The following is a 23,511-nucleotide window of genomic DNA, read 5'->3' as shown; positions in this document are numbered from 1 at the left end:
TTAGAGACAATCATAGTTTAATTGATGCTAAATATATCTTTTAGAGGCTATGAAAAATTATTTGCCTCAAGGCTTTGCCTCTATAGATAAATTTTCTTGTAGTGAAAAGCTGTAGAAAAGACTCCATACGAGCTATGGACGAAGAAACCTCCAAGGTTGTCTTTTCTAAAGATATGGGGATGCGTAGCATTGATGAGCGTCATTTATGGCGCTCAATAGAGTAGCTTTTATTTCCTTTTTCTTTATTTTCTTGCTTTATTTTCATATAGTCTTTCTAGTTTTCTTTTATTTTCCGTCTTTACAACTCATTTTGGTTTTTTGTTCACTTTTATGAATTTTTCATGATTTTTGTTGTTATATAGCTATTTTAGTTTAGTTTCTATTCATTTTGCTTTCTCCTTTACTTTTACTTGAATTTTTGTAAGTGAAGTTTCAAAGTTTTATTTGCTGCACTCTCACGGTTGCGCTCTCATTGATTCTAGGTCATGAACGCGCAAATATTTGAAGATCAAGGGCTGCCCTCCTCGCCGGCATCATCACGAGAGCACTAACTATAGGGATGCATGAGAGCGTTAGGAGCAAAACTTCGCACAAGGATCTACGAGCAAGCAAGAGGAGCCATGCACGCCGCAACACCACAGTAGGGGTGCGCGTGCGCAGGCCCCCCTGTGCGTGCGCGCAGACCCTTGCGTGCGTGCGCACAGGCTTGTGGTGCGTGCGTACGGCCCTCCTCCGAGCCTCTATGCTTATTTTACTGTATATACCCCTTGACTTTTCCTTTTTTAGGGGGATGACGATTTCACTTGTACTTGAGACTTATTTCCAAATTTAGTAGAGAGAGAAACTTTAGATTACTTGTTTTGTACTTCAAATTACATCTTTGAGCTTGGATTTCATCTTCAATCAATGAAAATTAGTGAGAATTTCTTTCTCTGAATTAATTTTGCTTGATCTTTCCTTTAATCCTTGAATGTTTGATTTAATTGTTGATCTTTGGTTTAAGAATTTGTTGCAATTTAATTTTCTTTATGATTAATCTTGAAATGATGATAATTGTGATTCAATTTGCTTTGTTTTTCAATTCCATTATGTTTTGTGAGTAGATTAGTAGCTAGGGAGAAGGGGAAGCATGCTTGATTGATGATTTTTGCTAGTTGATGATTCTTGGTTGATTGAATTGTTGCAATTAAATTGGTTGACATAGTTGTGCATGTGATTAATTTGATTAGGAGTGATCAACCTAGATGATTAATCTAGATTGCATAGCAAATTTCAATGACATGAACCCTTGATTTGAAATTGCTTTAATTGGTTGAATTTGATTGTGATTTTCCTTGTTAGTCATTCATAGTGAACCATAGCTTGACTTATAGGAGATAACTCTTGAATTTTATTAATTGCAACTATTGTTTGTCCTTTGCAACGTTTGAATCAATTGAGTTCTTCATCGATTGGCATAATCATTGAGCTTGCATGTGGAAACTTAATCCCTAGTGTTTAGCATATTGATTTTCTTGACTTGATTGGTTGATTGAAACCTTAGTTACAACTCAATTCACCTCTCATTCTTCAAAGTAGCTTGACCATAGGCTATTTGACTCGGACTTGTCCTATACTAAGAATAAGTTTGACTTTCTTAATTGTTTGATTGGTGGTGCTTTAGATTTCAACGACCTAAATTATCACACATCAAAATGGCACCATTGCCGGGGAATGATATTGGTGCTTTTCTATAGTTGTTGAATCTACTTCCTTTTTAATTGGAAAATACAAAAAAGTTTTTTCTCTTTTTGGCTCTATTTGTAGTCGTGCTACTAATTATTTATTTTGAGACTGTATGCGTAGAGCACGTGGTCGTTCACTAGTGCCACTTGATCCGGAAATTGAGAGGACAATTGCAAGGATAAGTGTTGCTAGACGTTCTTTGAGTTTTAGCCCTCCAAGTGAAGAGGAACCACAACAAGAAGAACAAGCAAGGATGGGAGAAAATCTAAGGGTGGCGTTGAAGGAATTGGGGATTCCGGGTGCGTATAGGTTTGAAAGTGGGATTGCTCTACCTACAACACCGGCAAATGACTTCGAAATAAGGCCGGCAATGATCACTTTGATAGAGAGGCGACAATTTAGTGGGGCTAAACATGAAAGCCCGCTAAACCATCTCAAAAGATTTCAAAAAGTATTGCAACACTATCAAAGTGAATGGAATTTCCCAAGAATTCATCCGCCTTAAGCTTTTTCCTTTTTCTCTCACAGGGCGTGCCTTGGAATGGTTAGATAAGGAGGTCAAACCCAATTCTCTAAGGACATGGGACGAAGTGACCAAGGAATTTCTATCCCGTTTCTACCTACAAAAGAAAACAGCGGAGGCTAGAGCTTTGATTCAAGGTTTCAAGCAAAAGTCTAGTGAAATCCTCTATGAAGCATGGGAGAGGTACAAGGAGTATCAAAGAGAATGTCCTCACCACGGAATTCCTACTTACCAAATTATTCAAATCTTCTATGGTGGCCTAAGTCCTCAAGGAAGGTCGTGTCTTGATGGAGGAGCCGGAGGTCCCATTATGAATAAAACGGAGGAGGAAGTGGTAGACATAATTGAAGACGTAGTGAGGTACTATAGAGATTGGCAAGATGGTGAAAGGGGGTCAACTAACAAGAGTAGTTCTTTTGTGTACTCGGTTGATCATCTTAATGCCATAAACAACTTGTCCTCACAAATGACAAACTTGGGGAAGGATATGTCCGCTATCAAGGCAAAGTTGGAAAGTGCTACCTCCCAAGTTTCGAATCTTCCCTCCCAATCTAAGGGGAGAGGTATGTCTTCTAACTCTCAACCCTTTCTCTATTCTAGTAACATGCCTAGTGGTTGCTTGTTTTGTGATGTTTGTGGATCATATGATCATGATGCTTCTTATTGCCCTCATGCATGTATGGATGTTTGTGATGATCAAGATGGGAATGTGAATGAGCAGGTGAACTATGTGTTAAATAATAATGATTTAAGGTTTGAAAATCAAAGGGGTCAATGGAATAGGAATTACAACGACCATGGAAATTTTGACAACTATAACCAAGGTGGTGGTAATAGGAACCAAGGGAACCAAAACTCCCGAGGTAACTATAACAACGAGGGTTATAGAGGCCAAAATCAAAACAAAAATTATGGTAATAACAATCAAAATTATGGTAATCATAATCAAGGTTATGGTCAAAATCAAAGTAGAGGTAATTGGAACAATCAAAATAGGGGAAATTTTCAAAAATATGCTCAAAGGGGTCCCCACCCCGTTTTGCTCCAAAAACCCAAAGTGATAATTCCTATGTTCTATCCTCTTCTTCTTCTAGGACTAACTTGGAGGAAATCATTGAAAACCAAACTAAGTTGTTGAACACTTACATGACAGTGAGTGATAAGAAGTTTAATGAAATGATGACCCATAATAAGATGCTTGAAAACCAAATTTCTTAACTTGTCAATGCTTTGAAAGACCAAGCAAGCCCTTCTTATTTACCTTCTCAAGGCCTAAACCCTAAGAGACCCGTTAATGCTATAATCACAAGGAGTGGTAGGGTGCTTGAGGAGAGTTTTCCTAGAAAGAGTAAGAGTGAGGAGGGTGCCAAGGAGGTTTTAGTTGAGGATGAGGGAGATGGTGCATACTTGAGTGAAGTAATGGTAGAGCCACCTAAGGAGGTGAAGGAAGAGAGAGAAGTTGTGAAACCCAAGATTCCTTATCCACAAAGATTCATGAGACACAAGTTGGATGAACAATTTGGAAGATTTATTGACATGCTCAAACAACTTCATCTTTCTCTACCATTTACTGACGTTGTCACCCAAATGCCGAATTATGCAAAATTCCTTAAATACATTTTCAGTGGTAGGAGGACTTGTGATGTTGTGGAGACGGTGAAATTGACTAAGAAATGTAGTGCAATCATAATGAACAAGATGCCACCAAAGCTAAAAGATCCCGGAAACTTTTCCATCCCTTGTGTTATTTACAAAATGCAAATCGATAATGCCTTATGTGACCTAGGAGCTAGTGTTAGCCTTATGCCATATTTGGTGTACCAAAGACTTGAACTAGGGGAACTCTTGCCTACCAACATTACTTTGTAATTGGCCGATAGGTTAATCAAGTTTCTAAAGGGTAAGGTAGAGGATGTCTCTTTGAGGGTTGGCAAATTTGTTATTCCGGTGGATTTTGTGGTACTTGAGATGGACGAAGATGCTAGCATTCCTATCATTCTAGGTAGACCCTTTCTTGCTACCTCGAGTGCTATGATCGATGTGAAGAGTGCTAAAATTTCACTTAAGGTAGGAGATGAGGTGATTGAATTTGACTTGAACGATAGCATGAAGTATCCAAATTCTTCCTTGGAGAATTGTATGATGATTGACTCTCTTGATCATGTTGTGTCTTCTATGCATGAGCAATTGCTTATCTCTAATGATGCTCTTAAGAATGTTTTGTTGAATAAGGAAAAGATAGGTGTTCCTAGCAAAGAGATGGCTTTGTATGATGATTTGCTGAGTGGAAGCCTTGAAGATATTGATGAGAAAATATGCATGAACATCACTAGGCAAGAAGCATAGCAAGCGGCTACAACAAAAGACGGTAAAGGTGTCCCCATGGTTGATCCCAAACCTTTTCCATCACACCTTAGGTATGAATTCTTAGGCCCTAACTCAATTTTTCCCGTGATTGTTAGTTCCTCCTTGAGTGAGAGCCAAGCTTAAAAGTTGTGTGGTGTATTGAGAAAGCACCAAGGTGCTTTGGGCTATACCACTGATGACCTCAAGGGTATTAGTCCCGCTTTATGCATGCACCACATCACTCTTGAGGATAATGGCTCACCAAGCATTGAAAGACAACGAAAACTTCATCCTCAAATGGGGGAAGTAGTCAAGAAGGAAATCACCAATCTATTGGATGCGGGAATCATATTCCCCATCTCTAGCTTAAGGTGGGTTTCCCCGGTCCACGTTGTCCCAAAGAAAGGAGGCATGACCATTGTGGAGAATGAGAAAGGTGAGCTCATTCCTACAAGGATGGTCACGGGATGGAGGATGTGTATAGATTATCGACGTCTAAACACATCCACCAAAAAGGATCATTTCCCCCTTCCCTTCATTGATCAAATTCTTGAAAGACTAACAAGGCATAAGTATTATTGTTTTCTTGATGGTTATTCTGGTTTCTTTCAAATTCCTATTCACCCGGATGACCAAGAGAAAACAACTTTTACTTGCCCGTATGGAACCTTTGCTTATAGGAGAATGTCATTTGGGCTTTGCAATGCCCCCACCACCTTCCAACGTGTATGATGAGCATATTTGGAGATATGTTGGAAGAGAAAATGGAAGTGTTCATGGATTATTTTTCGGTGGGAGGTGTTTCATTTAAAGCTTGCCTTGAGAACCTTGAAAAGTGTTAGGCTAGGTGTGAGAAAGTGAATCTAGTCTTGAATTGGGAGAAATGTCACTTTATGGTTGAGGAAGACATTGTCCTTGGTCATAAGATCTCTCACAAAGGAATAGAGCTAGATCAAGCGAAGATTGGAGTCATTGAAAAGCTACCACCTCCGGTCAATGTAAAAGGTGTGAGATCTTTCTTGGGGCATGCCAGGTTTTATAGGATATTCATCAAGGATTTCTCTCTAATTGCTAAGCCCCTCAATGATTTCTTCAAAAGGATGTTGAGTTCGTGTTTGATGATAGATGCTTGGAAGCATTCAATAAATTGAAGAAAGCCTTGACTTCCACCCCCATAGTCCAAGCCCCGAGATGGGATTTACCTTTTGAATTGATGTGTGATGCTAGTGATAAGGCTATTGGAGGAGTTTTGGGTCAAAGGGTTGATAAGAAGCTCCATGTCATCTATTATATGTCAAAAACCCTCAATGGAGCTCAACGAAACTACACAACAACGGAAAAGGAGTTTTTGGGAATTGTGCACGCTTTTGAGAAATTCCGTTGTTATTTTTTGGGTTCCAAAACCATTGTTTTCACAGATCATACAACTCTCAAATATATCTTTGCTAAGAAGGAATTAAAGCCTAGATTGCTTCGGTGTGTGCTTGAACTTCAAACCTTTGATATTGAGGTTAGAGACAAGAAAAGGGTGGAGAATGTTGTGGCGGATCACCTCTCCTGCCTTGAGGATTTCCAAGTCTAAGATGATGGTTCCCCTATCGAAGATAGAATGCTTGATGATTTTTTATATGCTATTGATGTGAAGGAACTCCCTTGGTTTTCCGATTTGGTTAATTTTCTAGCATGTGGGGAGTTTCCACCTTCATTTTCGAAGAATCAAAGAAAGAAGCTCAAGAGAGAAGCTCGACACTATTTGTGGGATGATCCAATTTTGTATAAGAGAGGAGTTAATGGCTTGCTTCGTCGTTGCATTCCAAGTGAAGAAGTGCCGAATTATCTTGAAGATGTGCCACTCGGATCTAGTGGTGGTCACATGGGAGTTTCCAAAACCGCTTCAAAGATTCTCCAAATTGGTTTATGGTGGTCGCATCTTTTTAAAGATACTTGAGGTTTTATCAAGTCTTGTGATAGAGGCCAAAGGACTGGAAACATTTCAAAAAGGAATGAGATGCCTCAACAACCCATCCTCGAGTTGGAAGTTTTCTATATATGGGGCATTGACTTCAGGGGACCATTTCCTTCTTCTTTTGGAAAACAATACATCCTTGTGGCGGTCGATTATGTTTCTAAATGGGTTAAGGCCATTGCCTCCCCTACAAACGACCACAAGGTGGTGATGAAGCTATTCAAAAAGATCATCTTCCCGAGATTCGGTGTGCCCAAGGCAGTAATAAGTGACAATGGATCGCATTTTATACATAATGCTTTCCAAAAGTTGTTGAGAAAGCATGATATTTATCAACATTTTGGTCTTCCTTACCATCCTCAAACTAGTGGAGAAGTTGAGGTGTCCAACCATCAAATAAAGTTGATCCTTGAGAAGACGGTTGCTAGGAATAGGAAAGATTGGTCAGACAAGCTTGATGATGCTTTATGGGCATATCGAACGGCTTTCAAGACTCCCATAGGCACCACTCCATACCGTCTTGTCTATGGAAAATCATGTCATCTTCCGGTGGAGCTTGAGCACCGTGCTCATTGGGCAATCAAGAAAATCAACTTCGACTTGGCGAGTGCGGGAGAGCAAAGGTTGTTGGATCTTCATGAATTAAAAGAACTTAGGCTTGATGCTTATGATTGTGCAAGTACCTACAAAGCTCGATCTAAGGATGCTCATGAAAAACTTATTGAGAAAAAAGAGTTTTGTGTAGGTGACAAAGTTCTTCTTTATAATTCTAAGATGAAGTTGTTCCCCGAAAAGCTCATGTCCAGGTGGAGTGATCCTTATTTGGTTCAAGGTGTCTTTCCAAATGGTGTTGTTGAAGTTACTATGTTGGATTCATCATCTCCGTTCAAGGTCAATGGCCATCAACACAAGAAGTATTGTTGTTGTTGTTGTTGATGAAATTGTTGTTGTTGAAATTGTTGTTGCTGTTGGAATTGTTGTTGTTGTTCTTCTTGTTGTTCTTGTTGTTGTTGTTGTTGTTGTTGATGCCGCTCGCGGACAATCATGTTTCGCTCACCTCCAAGAACGTTGGGGAGGACGCCATTGTCCCTAGGAATCTTCTACACATTCCTTGTGTTCCGCTCCAAGGAAGTGCGGCTCGGGTATGGAAGAATGCAATGGTGCTCCCTCTCAACCACCAATCGTGGAAGTTGTTCACATCGTCGATCGGTTGGATGAAGACCGACTTCCGCATGTATGAGATGTCCACGAACATATCTCTATCTTTTCCCACCCTTGTGCAAAAAGGGAAAAGAACCCCACCCCCTAGCTTCGAGGCAATCCTTGAAATCATCCCACCTAAGGCAATCTCTCCCGTCTTGTTCCCATTCTTGATTGCCTCACAACAGAGCACAAACCAGTACCCCATGTTGAGCCGCCAACTCAACTCCTCCTTTGTGGCGACCCAAAGAGTGAAGAGCTCTTCATGAGAGAGCTTGCTCAAATCTTGTTTGCTAAACACCGCAAACCCCAAGATGCGGTGAAGGATGCGGAGTACTGGATGGATAATTTGGCTTGCCACCGAGTACCGAGTACTAAACTCATCCATATCGGTAATTGTCCGCCACTAACGGAAAGCGTCGTACTCGGGGAAGAGCTCGGTGTATGGGGCAAGAAGATCGGCGTCGGGGTTAAAGTCTAGGAGTTCATTTAGACGCCAAAGAGAGATGACATGCCGGGCATTGAAGAGTTGGAAGGAGATTTGGAACTCGTTGTTTCCAACGGGTTCCTTCTCAAAGGAAGCTAGGAACTCGTAGGTGGGTTCCTTGAAGGTTGGGTATTGGTGTTGGATGAACTCACTCATCCCAAGGTTATCAAGAAGGGACCGAAGGTCCTCATCTATCCCCAAGTCACACATTGAGCGTTGATAGTAGTGTCGGGTTGGGTTAAGCTTGCGTTTGAGGAGTGTTTGATGGATGGGAGCATGGTGTCGGTTCACAAATTTTAAGGTGGGAAGTGAGGATTGTGCTTGGTTTAGATTTTAAGAGGAGGGTTGGGGTTCATCAACTGATATTCTAGGCTCCTTCCTGCTCCTTCTCCTACCACTCATCTTCACCAACTTTACTCACAACCCAAAAAGATACCGAGAACACCAAGGAGTGATTCCAACACTCAAGAATACCAAATCCTTCGCACACAACAACAACAATTGAAACCTTTGATCTTGCTATCTGAAAAGGGGTTAGGAGCAACAACTTTCCAAATACAAATAGCACAAGATAAAACAACTATGACAACAACAATCAATGCCAAAATTTGCAATACTCAATCACTAAAGAGAAAATCACTAGGCAGATTTCAATATCAAGCATCAAAAACTCTCAATCAACATACATTTTCAATCTCACATGCATTAACAATTTTCAATGCTCAAAATTAAGCTAGTGATCACTCACACAACTCTCAATATCCAAGTCAAGTAATTGCTAGCCAAATTTCATGCAAACAACAATATTCATCAACAATACTTACAAATCACTAAGAAATTCTCAACAAAATCAACAATTATAAGCAAAACTATCTTAAAATAACACAAAATTCATACAAGCTCAATTCTTGCTTAAAAATCCTAAAACATGATATTATCTAATCAATTAAAGCCACAAAGTACTCAAAGATTAGGATTATACCACAATTGAAGAGCTTGAAGACCTCCAAGAGCCCTTACGCACCACCACCTCGACCACCAAAGAACCACCACGAACTTGGTGAAAAATGGATGATTTTGAGAGGGGAAAGTGATGAATTTGTGAGAAAAGTGAGGGAATGTAAGGGATTTGATAAAATTACGAGGAAATAAGTGAGATTAGACGGGATTTGGGAGGTTAGGGTTTGAGTTCTTGAGGAGAGAGAGTGAGAATCGTGAGTGGGAGTTGTGAGAATGATGAAAGAAACGGGAAAAAGAACACTTAAGCCCCGATAAACCCAGATCTGCGCGCCCGCGCAGGTATACTACGCGCCCGCGCAAGTGAACTGCGCGCCCGCGCGGATGGCGCACACACGTCGCGCAAAACCTTCTGCCAAAATCTGGAATTTTTGCCTTCAATCTGCGCGGGTTCTCCCAGGCCTGCGCGCCCGCACACCCCTCTTCTGTGCGCCCGCGCAAATGTCGCGCACAAGGCGCGCAAATGTTTCTGTCAGCTTCTGATTTTCTGAGCTTCCCTGTGCGCAGGTTCTCCCAGGCCTGCGCGCCCGCGCACAGGATCCTCATTAATATTTTCTCTTTAAATGCTCCTCACTCACTTCCTAGTCTCCAAACCCCAACTTAGCTCCATATATAACACCAAACGGCCTGCAAAAATAGTCCTTAATTACACATCTAAACTCTATACAATCATGCTAGATGCACCGTATATCAAAGACACAAATACAATCAAAACTCACAAATCCCAATAATCCAAAGTTGTATATAGAAAAATGAAAGCAACATGAAGAGAAGAAAGTAGAAGAGGGTTAGAAACTCGGGTTGCCTCCCGGAAGCGCTTTTGGTTAGCGTCGTTAGCTCGACGTTCTTTGAGATGATTAAGGAGGGTGGAATTGACGATGCACATCAATTAGAGTAACTAAAATTGGTTCATCACTTGGGGATCCTTCAAAATAAGGCTTGAGGCGGTAGCCGTTGACTTTGAAAGGGGAGTGGCCATCTTGGAAAATTTCATATGCTCCATACGGGAATACCTCCGTAACAATGTATGGCCCACTCCATCTTGATCGGAGCTTGCCCGGGAAGAGCTTCAACCTCGAGTTGAAGAGGTGTACCTTTTGCCCTTTGACAAAATCTTTCTTGATGATTTAAGCGTCGTGCCACGCTTTTGATCTTACCTTATACATACTTGCATTCTCATAGGCACTCAACCTCAACTCCTCTAGCTCATGCAACTCTAAAAGCCTTTGCTCCCCCGCACTATGGAGATCCAAGTTGATTTGCTTGATCGCCCAATGAGCACGATGCTCCATCTCCACGGGCAAATGACAATTCTTCCCATATACAAGCTTGTAAGGGGTGGTCCCAATTGGCGTCTTGAAGGCGGTCCTCTAAGCCCATAGAGAATCAATAAGTTTAGAGGACCAATCCTTTCTCGTTCTGGCAACCGTCTTCTCCAAGATCACTTTGAGCTCTCTATTGCCATTGCCTCCCTTGGTTGAAGGGGAGGTATTACCATGAGGGTTGGACCTTTGTTTCATCATTTCGTCCATTTGCTTGGCCATCTTGGAGATTTGGGTAGAAAGGTTGTTGATTGCGTTGGCTTGCTCCAATGCATAGACACCCTTGCTAGAAGTAGCCTCCCTTTCTCCTTCATACCAATCATCATAATGCTTTGCGGCCTCCTCTATGATGCATTCAACTTCATCCTCTCCTTTGTTCATGATTGGATCGCCGGCCGCGGCATCTAGGCTTGTTCTCCCTTGAGGTGTGAGACCTCCATAGAAAGTGTGGATGAGTTGATACTTAGGTATCCCATGATGTGGGCATTGACGTTGAAGCTCTTTGTACCGGTCCCATGCCGCACTTAGAGTCTCACCACTCTTTTAGCGAAAACCTTGAATTAAGGACCGAGCCTCGGCGGTCTTCCTATGGTTATAAAATCTCCTCAAGAAGGTCGTAGTTACTTGGTCCCAAGTTGTGAGAGAATTAGGGGGTACCTCCTTCTCTAGCCATTCTAGACCTCTCCCAATTAAAGAAAATGGAAACATCTTGAGGCGGATATACTCTTAAGTCACTCCATTGGCTTTGATTGTGTCACAATACTTCTCAAATTCTTTCAAATGCTAATGAGGGCTCTCAAATTTTCCACCCGAGAATTGTTTCCTCCCTATTAAAGCAATCAAATTGGGCTTGATTTCGAAATTGTTGGCTTGAGTGGTAGGGGTTAGGATCCCACTTTGGGCTCTAAAGTCTTCGGGAGCCCCAAGACGACTCAAAGGTGTATTCTCTCCCATTTAAGAACCTTCTTCACTTTCGGACTTAAAGATTGAAAAGGGGTTGATTCCGGGACTTGATGGTGAATTAGGACTATCTAAGTCTTCACTTGAGGGTGAAGATGGTGGAGTATCTTCCAATTCTCTTACTCCTTCTTTCGTTGGGGTGTGAGAATTTCTACTCCTCGCTCTCGCTTCTCTTCGAAGTAAGGACAAATATCTCTCTAACTCCGGATCGATGGGAATCAAAGACCTTGAGCGGGTTCGTCCTCTGTTCATACAACAAAGCTAAGGAGAACGTAAGCACTGACAAGTAACAAGTAGTAGCAAATACTAACAAACAAGCAATGAGATAGTCTCAGATAAAGTAATGAAAAAGCAATGGAAGCCGTCTCCCCGGCAACGACGCCAATTTGACAAGGGAATAAACGCGTCGTCAATTGTCTATCCCTAGATCAAATACAATTTATACAACCTAAACAAACCTAATACGAGTATAAGGCAAGCATTGGGGTCGAACAATAAGGAGACATGCATAAACACCACATTCACTACTTAAGACTTAAGCTATCTCGGGACAAGAGGTGTGAATAACTAAGAGATTAAACTAGAGATTAAGAATGATTAAAGATCAATATAACTAAACACCAAGGGAAGTGGGTAGATGTAGGTGCCAATTGATCATGCAATAACACGGAAGCAAAGCAATGGTAAACTAAGCATGCAAGAATATCGAAATAAAGCTCGATCTAACCGCCTTCCGGGGTTAATCAATTTCTCCAAACATAGCCTCTATGTTTCCACACTAAAACCATATATTAGAAGGTGCAATCAATGAACTATCGATAGCAATGAACTTTAACTAAGTCAACTTCCGTTTCTTGTTAGCAAAGATTCACCTTTAATCAACCAACAATGTGCACTTGCAAGAAGATTAAAGAATATCAAACATACAAAGACTTTAGTCACCATTAACATAACCCCAACATCATAAGCATGAATCAATTAACAACTACACCATCCCCACACCCTTGGCTAGGTGACTACTCACAAATCATATTGAAGACAATATCAATAATCAAATCAATAAGCATCAACATGATCAATAAGCAAAGAAGGAAAATCAAAATAAGCAAACAAAACTAAATACAAAAGTAAAGAAAGAGAGTAAGAGATTGCTCATTAATTGAAGATGAAGATTTACAAAGATTCAATCAAGCTCCTTCTTCAATATCAAAGTTCATCAATGAAAATCCACACTTTTTCTCTCTACTAATGAAGTTTCTCTCTCTAGATTAGGGTTTAATTGTCTCTAAGATAAGGCTAGATGATCCACTAATCTCCCCTACGACCTATATATATAGGTCCTTTAAAAGATACAAAAATACGAAATTAAAAAACTACAACTCAACGGTGCGCGCTCGCGCATATACACTGCGCGCCCGCGCAGATGTCGTGCGTGCACCCATGCAGATCTTGTGCGCCCGCAGATCTGTGGGTACGGGGAATTAGACCCATGGATGTGCGCCTTCTCCCAGCAATAATGCGCGCTCGCGCTTGAAGAGTGTGCGCCCGGACACAAGTCGCGCACAAGGCGCACACAACTCCCTGTTTTGGCTCTAATTCTGCTGCCGTCTTGTGCGGGTTGCGCGCCCACACATATCAAAGTCGCGCGCCCGCACACAAAGCGCGCACAAGGTGCACAAACTATTCTGTTTGTGTTCTGTTCTTGAAGCATTCTTGCGCGGGTTCTCACAGTGTTGCGCGCCCGCACACAGGGGATTTTGGGGGTGAATTGCTCTTCTTCCAATGCCTTGATTCCTACAAAACAAAAACAAAGAAAACAAGGAGAAAGGCAAACAAAGAAAAGAGGAACAAAAAGGAGAGAAAAAGGGGGCAAACAAGCTACAAATGGGAGGGAAAAACCCGTAAAAAGAGCACTAAATTGTCGCATAAATGCCACTCATCAGCGCGCAACCCCCCCTAGCCAACCACCCGTGCGCACGCACGAGAAGGTGTGCGCATGCGCACGGCTGGGGCAGCCCACTCCCCCCATTTTCATCCCTAATAGCAGCCCCCCCTCATTTTTCACTCTCTCTCCCCGACTTTCAATATCTTCTTCTCCTTCATTTTAATTTCTTTTTCTTCTTAAAATTTCTTCACAAAATCTTCATTTTAATTCATCATTTCACAAATTACAACAACAAAATCACAATTTCACACACGAAATTTTCGAATTTTCGTCCTCTAAATTTGAATTTTGGGTCTTTGATTTTCGAATTTTGGGTGCTTAAATTAGGGTTTGGAACTTGCAACTTGGTGTACTAATTGGCTTATTATCTTGAATTATTCAATTTTCAAGTGTTTTAAAGCTTCATTGAGGTATGATTTATCATTTTCTAGTCATCTTGTTCCTCATTTTTGAAGTTTGAAACCCTTGTTTGAGATTTAATGGTAGAACTCCATTGTTAGTTCTTTTTGCTTGTATTTTGTGTTGTACGATGTTATTTGATGATGATGAAATTTTTTACCTCACTTGAATTCTTGACATCACCATTGTTGGTCATCTTTCTCTCTCATGGGTTTGTTCATGGTAGCTTTGTTTCTTTGTTTATTCAATGTTTTGGATAATTTTGCCTATGATGAGTCATGATTTTGGTCTTTCATGACAAACTTTTGCCTTTGGATTGATGATTAGTTGCTTCTTATTTCTCATAGAATATTTCTGTGGTTGCTACTATATTCATGGCATTAGTTCTTTGTGACCAATCCTCTATCATTCATGTTGGATTATCTTTGTGCTTGACATTTCTTGAGCAATTCTTTATGATTATTTGGTGATGATTTTATCTCTTATGCACTTGTGTGTTTGAGCCAATTTCTTGATGAATTGCTTATGCTTAGCCTTTCTTCTTATAGATGGCCCCTATTCGTCGCAACAAAAAGGCTAGAACAAGCACAAGCAAATCTTGGCATGTTGTTCCCCCTCCTCCCAAGGTGGTTAAAACATATGGCATTGAATTCTCAAAGGAACTCCATTGGGATAGATTCATCCAATTGACAAAGAGAAAGCTTAAATCCACCCGCTTTTATGATCAAGCGACTACTACATTGTTAGCAATTGATGAAGATGTTCGTCTACTTGCGAAGAATTTAGGCCTTTTGGAGTTTTTGGATTTGAATGCGTCCACTTATGCTCGGTTAACGTATAAATTTCTTTCGTCCCTTGAAGTGATTTGTGAGAATAGTGGTAATTCTTCAAGGACATTGACTTTCTAATTATTCAATAATGATCATCGAATTTCGGAATCTCAACTTTGTTCATACTTTCGATTTCCTTGGGCCGTGGATGAAGATCACCTTGTATATTCGGCCAATGAAAAGATGAGTGATAATCATGGGTATGATGAGCTAAAATGGTGGCGGCGCATCTCTAATGATCATCCATCCGGCCATGCGATACTTCAATCGTATTCTCACCTATGCTCTATGTTCTAAAGATTCGTTGGGTGCCATTTCTCGTGAGGAGTTGTGTTGGCTTTGGATAGCCGACCATGAGCAAGGAGAGCTTGAGCTAGTTGATTTTACTCAACATTTGATCAATCGATTTCTTGATATTAGAGACGGCGTTTCACTCTTGGGGAGCATTCAACTAGGGCATGATCTCCATTCTTGCCCTTTGCATAGATGACTCCTACAAAGTTGCTTTGTGAACTTCCGCCCATAGTTGATCCTTGCGAGAGGACTCCTTCCCACTACCTCAACATTTATGCTCTTGTCAATCAAAAGTTTCTTAAGCGTACCAAGAGACAAGATCTTTTCATTTGGAAGGTTTCTCGTGCTAAGGATTGGTTCTTGATTCCAAGCAAAGAAGCCACCAACCGAAAGACAAAGAAGAATACTTTTACTTGGAGACCCCCACAGTGAAATATTGATCCTTCTCTTCGGCGGAAGACAAATCATTCAAGAACCAATTCCGATGATGTTCTTTCGGCGGATTTTCAAGCTTTGCCCCCGGTTGAGCGGGGAGGTACACCTATCCCTTCCTCTACTTCTTCTTCTTCACTTGAGTTGTCTACTTTGCATGCCAAGATTGATTCTATTGCTAATGTCTTGTATTTTATGCCTTTTGGGCATGACTTTACTCTTGGTTATGATTTTCATGCTCGTAAAGTGTATGATTTGCATGTTAGGAGGGGGAAGATCGAACCGTACTTGAACTATCCGTACCTCCCGGTCTAACAAGGACCTATCCCTTAATGGGAACCCTGTGAGCCCTCTCGTAGACCTAGTCTTTGTTACCCTTATGGGGAAGGTCCTAATGCCCTCCCTAGTGCTATTGTTGGCACCACCCCGGCCACTTACGATTATAAGTGGCCCGGTGGGTGCGATTTTACTTATGATCCTTCGAATCCTTAGCCTTTCCCAAACCCCGAGACATTTGGTAGGTGGGGCTTATCGGGCGAGGCAATCTTGGATGATTGGTCTCACTTTTTCGAGGTGGATCGAGCTAGGAGAGAGGGTAGGTTGAGGGGCAAGGCTCCCATGGAGGTGGGTGATTACACTAGCTCTAGTCATGTGGTTTTGGAGACCGGTGAGGGGATTACTCATTCTACCCCTTACCATAGTGCCGAGTGATTCCATCTTGTCTACACCCCCTTACTTGTTTGTTTTCTATGTTGTTATCTTTATGCCAATATGCTATTTGGATTTGATTTTGGGGGGTAGTTCATTTCAAGCTTGGGGGTGTTATATGTTATTTGTGTGCTTCACCTTTCTTCCCCCTAGCTTTTATGGTTCACTCTTGGTCTCTTTTGCTTGCTAGTGTTGATCATTGATTGTCTCATGCTTCTCTGTTATTTTGTATGGCTAATGATGGTTTCTTGCTGATTGATTATCCGCTTTAGTTCCTGATATTGTTGATTGTTCGCTTGATTACTATCCTGATGATTATCTGCTTTCTGCTTCCTAATGATTCTGCTACTGTCCTGCATTCCTATATCCCTTATGAGTTACCTATATCCCTTTTATTTCTTTCTTTTCTTCTCTCATGAAGTTACAAACATTCTTGTTATCGTACATGTTCTTTCTTATCGCGATCTTTGGGTGAGATCTTTCTATTTTCCCTCTTTTTCTTTTCCTTTTGTATGCATAGTTTAGGTTTAGTTTAGGAGGAGTTGGATGGTTCGAGGTTGCTTGCTTTTAACACCTTAGTGTGTTTAGGGTCATTGGTGCTGTAGCCGAATGACTATTTGTTTGTCGATAGGGATATTATGTGTTTGGCTTGCTTCCTTGTGTCTTCTATTTCTTCTTCTTCTTCTTTATTTTCTTTATTTTTTTTATCTTTTCTTTTTCCTTTTCTTCTATTTTTTTTTTTTTTTTTTGCTTATTCTTTTTGTTATCTCCTTCTCTTTTCTTTATATTTCTTTTTGCATTTTGCTATTAAGAAAACAAAAAGACTTGAAAATCATGCATATAAATAAAAAAAATACAAAACGAAAAAATATTTTCTTTTTGAGGCAATGCTCTTATTTCTTCTTGTTTTTGCTTTTGCTTTGGACTTAGTACCACTTGGACTTGCATTTTTAGATTTTACCCTTCTTAAATGGCAATGGTTCGCACGGTTTGAGAGTATCTTTGGTTGACTCTAAGATAAAGTATTCTAAGGTAGTCGTTCAGAAGTTTTGGGACCTTGAAGCCGGATTTTATTATTTTTGAAAATTTGCAATTGCTCCCTTTAGGTGAATTTGAAACTAATAGTGAGTTATTGTTACAACCATGTGAGGTTTCGTTCTTTTCTAGCCTTCTACATATCTTGCATGAGCGGCGCATGGATCCTTGTATATTGTATGCTTTATCTAGATTTTGACTTTCATCTCCCGAGATCACGACCGAGCCATTTAGGAAGGACAAAGGCATCTTTTCGGGGTGGTAATTTTTACTTTTCTAGGATAGTTTTCTATTCTTTGTTTTGGGTTTTCATTTGCCTACTTGCTAACCATTTGAGCCTTATACCCTTCTTTTCAAGCCACATCTTTAGCTTTTGAGCCTTTTGTTTCATTCGTGTTCCCATCATTGGTTTTTGTGAAGCATTTGGTCTCTATTGTTGGAGTTTTGATGGATGAGAATGATTGTTTTGTTCTTATAATGAAAGCAAGTTTGTGTTGTAAATATTTTGTGAATAAAAAGAAAATGCAAAGTTGAAAAAGCCGTCCACAGTTAAAAGAGGTGAGGATAATGAAATAATGTGAAAATGGAAAAATGAAAAAATGAAAAAATGAGAAACACCAAAGCAAATTCAAAAGCTTTGGCAAAAATTGAAAAAAGTGAAACATGAAAAATTCAAAATCATTTTGATGTAAGTGTCTTTCTCCCTATTTTAAGCATTGAGGACAATGCTTTGTTCAAGCTTGGGGGGAAGCGTTCTTACGCTTTTTGTGTATATGTTTGTGATTTTGGCTATGAATAAGCATGGGGGTATTAGTGTTTTTGTTTGGTGATTACTTGGTTTTGGTGTTGAGATTTGGCCAATATTTGCTTCATAATTTAGGTATACCACCAAATTTCAAATTTTAGCCTACCTTCACCCTTTTCGCCTTTACATTACAACCCTTTCCAAGACCTTTTGACCTTTGTGGTTGAGTCACAAGTCAGTGGAGGGAGATGTAGGTCAAGCTTATAGAGCGGTATGCAATATTCGAGACGTCGAGTAGCCTAAAATCACTTTCTTTTTCCGGTTCCTTCGAGGAACCATTGAAATGCTCGCTAAAGGTAGATTTGAAGCTAATTGGAAGAATGTGTTAAAAATGTTTTGCGATGAAAGTGAATTGTGTCTTGATAGTTCTCTATGCTTAGCATGTTTTATGTTTCAATCAACCTTAGATATCTCGGAATGTGCCTACCCTTGTTTGTTTAGAAAGCTTGGTATCTACTTGTGTTTTGTCTACTTGCAAAAGTCCATTGTAAGAGCATTTTTCTTCCTTTTGGTTTTAACTTTCTCTTTTCTCCTTTTTTGTGCTTTGACTCATTTCAATCAGAGTTATGGGTTATTCTCTTAGGATACCCTTACGAGAGCATTACTCGTCCTCTAGAGCGATCTAGGAGTTTAAATGGCTTGTCTTTCGTTGCTAAAATTTACCGTGATTCCTACGAAAGTGAGTTAGTGTACATTCTCATCTTCTCTAGCTTTCTTGTGTGCTTACTTTGCTTAAATAATGTCATCATCTTTCCTTGGGTTTGATCTTATTTTGCTCGAGGACGAGCAAAAGTCTAGCTTGGGGGAATTTGATGAGCGTCATTTATGGCGCTCAATAGAGTAGCTTTTATTTCCTTTTTCTATATTTTCTTGCTTTATTTTCATATAATCTTTCTAGTTTTCTTTTATTTTCCGTCTTTATAACTTATTTTGGTTTTTCGTTCACTTTTTTGAGTTTTTCATGATTTTGTTCTTATTTAGCTATTTTAGTTTAGTTTCTATTCATTTTTCTTTCTTCTTTACTTTTACTTGAATTTTTGTAAGTGAAGTTTCAAAGTTTTATTTGTTGCGTTCTCACGGTTGTGTTCTCCTTGATTCTAGGTCATGAACGCGCAAATGTTTGAAGATCAAGGGCTGCCCTCCTCGTAGGCATCATCATGAGAGCACTGACGATAGGGATGCACGAGAGAGCTAGGAGAAAAACTTCGCACAAGGATCTACGAGCAAGCAAGAGAAACCGTGCACGCCGTAACACCACAGCAGGGGTGCGCGCGCACAAGCCCCCCTGTTTTTGTATAGTTTTTGTTTTTGTTTTTATCTCTCTTTTTTTTGTTGCTTTGAAGAACATTGGAAGCAACATATCGAGTTATGGTAAATGGTTTGGTTGCTTTATTTTTCTTCTTCAAGAAACAATTGGGTGAGACTTTTCCTTTTCTCTCTTTTATTTTCTCTTGTGTGCATTAGGTTAGATTAGGATCGATTTGATTGTTCGAGGTTGTATGCATTTGATTCTACGGAATTTGGTGATCGTTGGTATGATACGGAACGATCTTTGTTTGTCAATTGGGAGTTAAATGTCTACTTGCCTCCTATGCTTTTATGCTCTTTCCTTTTTGTAAAAAAAAAATGATTTTATTGTTTCAAGACAAACCATGAAAACCTTAGTTGTTTAATTTTCATTTTGAGCATAATAAAAGATAACTTGTGTGATTGAATGTCTTTCTTACTAAGTGTTAAAAGTTTGCATGCTTCGGGATTGCCATCGGTTGAATCTAGGATAGGTTCATGCTAAGATAGCCGGTCTAGAACTCGTAAGGCCCATAGAACCCAATTTCACTTGTTTGTGGTAAGAAGGTGTTGCTCTCATTAGGGGATTTGAAGCCTTAGAGGTAGTTTTTGTAACCTGATGTGAGTTTCATTGTTCAAGCCTCCAATATTTCTTTATATGAGCGGCGTAGGATCCTTACCAAAGCATGTTTAATCTAGAAAATGGCATCTAACTCCCAAGATCGCGACCGAACTAACTTAGGGATGATAAAGAACATTCTTTTATTCGGTGACTATTTTGTTTTCTAGGTTTAGATTTCATCTTATTGCATTTTTGGTTGCATTTGCCCCCTTTGGTTCCCATGTTGAGCCTTTCTCCTCCTTGATTTTAGCACATTATAAACCCATGGCCTTTTATTTTACTTTCACCCTTAGGATCGTGAAATTCAAGCCTCGAAAGCTTATACATGTTTTGATTGGAAATGTGGAGGATAGTTTTTCTTAATGGAAAGTGAGATTGTGAGGTTGTGAATATTTGTTCAATAAAAGTAAGTGCAAATCTTAGAAAAATCCATCCTTTGTTATAAAAGGCAAGAACTTTGGAATAAAGTAAAAAAAAAATTTGAAAAGTTAAGAAAATGAAAATTAGAATAAAGAGTTTTTGAATGATGATGAGAGGAGAAGATGAAAGTTCAAAGTGTTTGGCATTGTGATTCAAAGTTGTGGCAATATAGTTTGAAGATTGGTAGAGGTGTAATTTTGAAAAAGAGGCTTGATCGCCCTTCATTTCACGATTAGGCTAAGCACCAATTTCCAAATTTTTCCACACCCTTACTCCCTAGCCAACGCTACAACCCTTTCAATGTTCTTTTGACTTAGGTTGGTTGAGTCTTTAGTTGATGGCGGGAGGGAAACTTCAAGTATAGTGAAGGGCATGACTTGGTAAGATGTCGAGTTCCCCTACTTTATATTGATTTGATTTTTGTTCCGGCTCCTTCGAGGAGTCATGAGATGCTACCTCCAAGGATGGATTTGAATATAAGGGAACGCGGTAAAAATGTATTGAATGCGGGGGGAGTGGCGCATGTTAGAGTTCTCTATGCTTAGCATGGTCTATCCTTCATTCAACCATTGGCATCCCCTTGCATGCTCACTTTCACCACTTAGAAAGTTTGCCATCCACTTGTTACTGTTGTCTATAAAAGCTTGATTTGATTATGATTTGCATGTGCTTATTGATTCATCATCTTGTTTTCTCCTTTTTGGTTCTTCTTGAACGCATTTTTGTGAGAGTTGTGGGGTAAACTCTTTGGAAACCCTCACGAGATAATAACTCATCCTCATTGGCGACCTTGAGGTTCAAATGGCTTGTTGCTTATGCTAAAAGAAAATTCTCCTTTTCTTTATTAGTTTTAACTCTTCCAGTTTTCTTTGCTTTAGGACAAGCAAAAGGCAAGTGTGGGGGATTTTGATGGGTGGCATTTATGCCACTCTTTTATCCTATTTCTCTAAGAATTTTCCCCTTATTTGCACTTGTTTAATCCCTATTAAAGCGATTTATCTTCATTTCTGTGTTATATCTTCCTTTCTTGTGTTTCCCTTCCGTTTCTTCCTTTTTGTATGTTTTTCTTTATTTTTGTTCGTTGTTTTGTAGATTGTTAGCCTTTTTAGAGAAGCCTATGGATGCATTATGAGCTATGGAGGGAAAGGAGATGCTCAAGGAGAAGGTGGAAGCAACTCAGGGAGCCGCGGGCGCAAAATCAACGATCGCGGGCGCAGGATGCTGCTGTGCACTTGGACGATTATTTCAGTAGATGCCTAGCCGCGCCTTGGAAGAGGTCTCTCCTCCTCAGCCCGCGCAGCCTTTCGGGGCTGACCTTCCCCTGATCCCAAGCCGCGGCCTTTCCTCAGCAGGAGAGACCTCTCCTCCTTCAACCCGCGGGTGCGGCACATTAGGCCGCGGGCGTGGCTTTCTAGGCAGGTCGAAGCCGTACCCTGCTCGGAGAAGGCGCGGCAGCTCACTAGAGGGCTCTCCTTGGTGTTTTATTTCCGACTTTTAGATGCATATAAATAGCCTTCTTATTCAAATTTGTAACTATCCTATTTTTTATCTACATTGAGACCTGGTATTTTAGAGAGAGAAAGTAGCTTTTTCTTCAAGTTTCTTCATTGTATTAGACATTTGGTCAAGTTTATTTCAATCAAGGCAAAGTTCCAAGTTTTCATCTTTAATCAAGCCCCTCTTTAGTAATCTCTAATCCCTTCTTTTAGTTTGATTTATTTTCTTTGTTATTGATTATTTTCATACATCTCTTTAGTTGAACTTGTTGATATTGTTTTTATTTGTTTTCAATCATGATTAGTTTTGTGTTTATTGAATCCTTATTTGCTTTATCTATGACGGTTAGTTTCACTTCCTAGGCTAAGCTTTTAGCTAGAGGAAGGGGGTGGAAAACATGTGTTAATATTGATGATTGATGATGACTTGATTGAACTCATGCCATAAATTGATGAAAGATATGATTTTTGATAACTTAAGATTATTAGTAGCACATTATTTGATGTTCCCTAATCTAAATGCATGAGAATGATTTGGATTAGGCTAAGATAACCTTTACTTTGATGATTGCATGAAAATGAATTGTTTAAGTAGAGTTTTATGTATTGTGCACTCTTAATCTCTTGCCATGATTAGTGACTAATTGGATGCATGAAAATGATTCGATTAGAACAAGACTTAGTTCATTGATTTGCTTAAGCAATTGCATGAAAGTGAGTTGTTTGAGTAGGACCTAGCATTTTATGGCATGTTATTCATGATAATCATCATTATCCATCCATGTTTGATCAAGTTTGACACTCCCATACCCCTAGCATTTGTTTATCTTTAGTTAATCCTTTTTATCTTCCTTTCTTAGTTGCTTTAGTTTACTTAATCAAGAAAACCAACAATAATATTCTCTCATTTACCCTTGCATTAGTGGATTTGATGTTCAACTTGTGTGCTTCCTCGTGGTTCGACCCTATACTTGCCGCTAACTAGTTTAGTGAAAGGTTTAGGTTTTTAAATAATTAATTTAATTACGTAGTAGTCCCAACGACCTATTAACCTGTGATCAGCGAGAAAGGATGAATCAGATTACATATGCTTCCGCTTATTGGATCGATCATGTATGTCATTATATGTACTAGGACAGATGTATCGTATGCCTTGAGACGATTTTAAAGCATAGTCTGGATATGTATTCTGCCTAAATGGAGGAGCGTTTAGTTGGAAGAGTGCCAAGACAAGCACAACTGCAGATTCTACAACTGAAGCCGAATACTTGGCAGCTGCTGAAGCGGCTAAGGAGGCAGTTTGGATTCGTAAGTTGTTGGTGAACTTGATGTTATACCCTCCATCAAGGGTCCAATAGCCCTATATTATGACAACAATGGAGCTATTACTCAGGACAAAGAGCCAAAGGAACATCAAAAGGTCAAACATGTCAAGCGGCAATTTCACATAATAAGAGAATGGAAATCAGAGGGTGAAATCAGAATTTGTAAAGTTGGAACGGATAACAATGTAGCCGATCCACTTACTAAACCTCTACCTCAAGTGAAGCACAACAAGGACGTTGAGGCAATGGGAATCAGGCACGTTGGAGATTGGCTTTGATTTCCCTTTTAGTGTTTTAATTAAATTTTGAACATTTTAATGTAAGACACTAAGATGAACCATTCAGGTTTGGGAGTAATTTAATTTCA

At 39.8% G+C, this 23,511-nt stretch overlaps 2 non-coding genes across 2 annotated transcripts; one reads left to right on the top strand and one right to left on the bottom strand.

The window, feature by feature from the left end:
* Positions 1–2,364: 2,364 nt before the first annotated feature.
* Positions 2,365–2,470, bottom strand: LOC145573308 (small nucleolar RNA R71). Its single transcript, XR_014097357.1, has one exon. It is a non-coding gene; the product is annotated as a small nucleolar RNA R71 (small nucleolar RNA).
* An 8,585-nt stretch (positions 2,471–11,055) lies between these two features.
* LOC145573517 (small nucleolar RNA R71) lies at positions 11,056–11,161 on the top strand. Its single transcript, XR_014097519.1, has one exon. It is a non-coding gene; the product is annotated as a small nucleolar RNA R71 (small nucleolar RNA).
* Positions 11,162–23,511: the final 12,350 nt, after the last annotated feature.

This window comes from Chenopodium album, chromosome 12 (genome assembly GCF_948465745.1).
Source record: "Chenopodium album chromosome 12, dcCheAlbu1.1, whole genome shotgun sequence".
Classification (NCBI taxonomy): Eukaryota; Viridiplantae; Streptophyta; class Magnoliopsida; order Caryophyllales; family Amaranthaceae; genus Chenopodium; species Chenopodium album.
Note: the sequence above shows the minus strand (reverse complement) of the source record. Positions and strands in the feature narration are given on the sequence as shown.